Source organism: Chenopodium album, chromosome 21 (genome assembly GCF_948465745.1).
Source record: "Chenopodium album chromosome 21, dcCheAlbu1.1, whole genome shotgun sequence".
Classification (NCBI taxonomy): domain Eukaryota; kingdom Viridiplantae; phylum Streptophyta; class Magnoliopsida; order Caryophyllales; family Amaranthaceae; genus Chenopodium; species Chenopodium album.
Window position 1 is genome coordinate 31,285,343 of NC_137854.1, and position 562 is coordinate 31,285,904.

General features: G+C 38.3%; 1 non-coding gene across 1 annotated transcript; it reads right to left on the reverse strand.

Annotated features, from left to right (window-relative positions):
• Nucleotides 1-213: 213 nt before the first annotated feature.
• Nucleotides 214-320, reverse strand: LOC145603303 (small nucleolar RNA R71). The gene has a single exon (XR_014104820.1). It is a non-coding gene; the product is annotated as a small nucleolar RNA R71 (small nucleolar RNA).
• Nucleotides 321-562: the final 242 nt, after the last annotated feature.

Sequence of the window (562 nt, forward strand, 5' to 3'; positions counted from 1 at the left end):
CTTCACATTGCAGATTTCTGTCAATACTGTAATACTATTAGGCAGAATGGGGTAACGCAGGACCAAATCAGGGAGATTCTTTTTCCCTTTTCTTTATGTGGAAAAGCTAAATTATGGTTTAATGGTTTAAATAGAGCTGCACTTGGTATTACTAACTGGGAGACTCTTGCTTTGAATTTTTATAATAAATATTACCCTGCAGAGAAAACAGCTTTATTGAGAAGTGCCATCCTGAATTTTGCCCAAGAGACAGATGAAGCATTATATGAAGCTTGGGAAAGATTCAAGGATCTGCAGAGGGAGTGTCCCCACCACAACTTGGCAAAGTGGCAGCTAATTCAAGATTTTTACAATGGATTAGGAAATGCATCTAGGACAATTTTAGACTCCGCAGCTAGCGGTAGATTTATGAATTTAAATGTTGATGATGCAGGTCAGGTTATTGAAGATATGGCGATCCATAATTCCCAATATGGGAATACTAGAGGTTATGCTAATAAGGGCAAGCATCATGTTGATTCAGTAACCCTATTGCAAGCTCAGCTAACTTCTATTTGCCAGA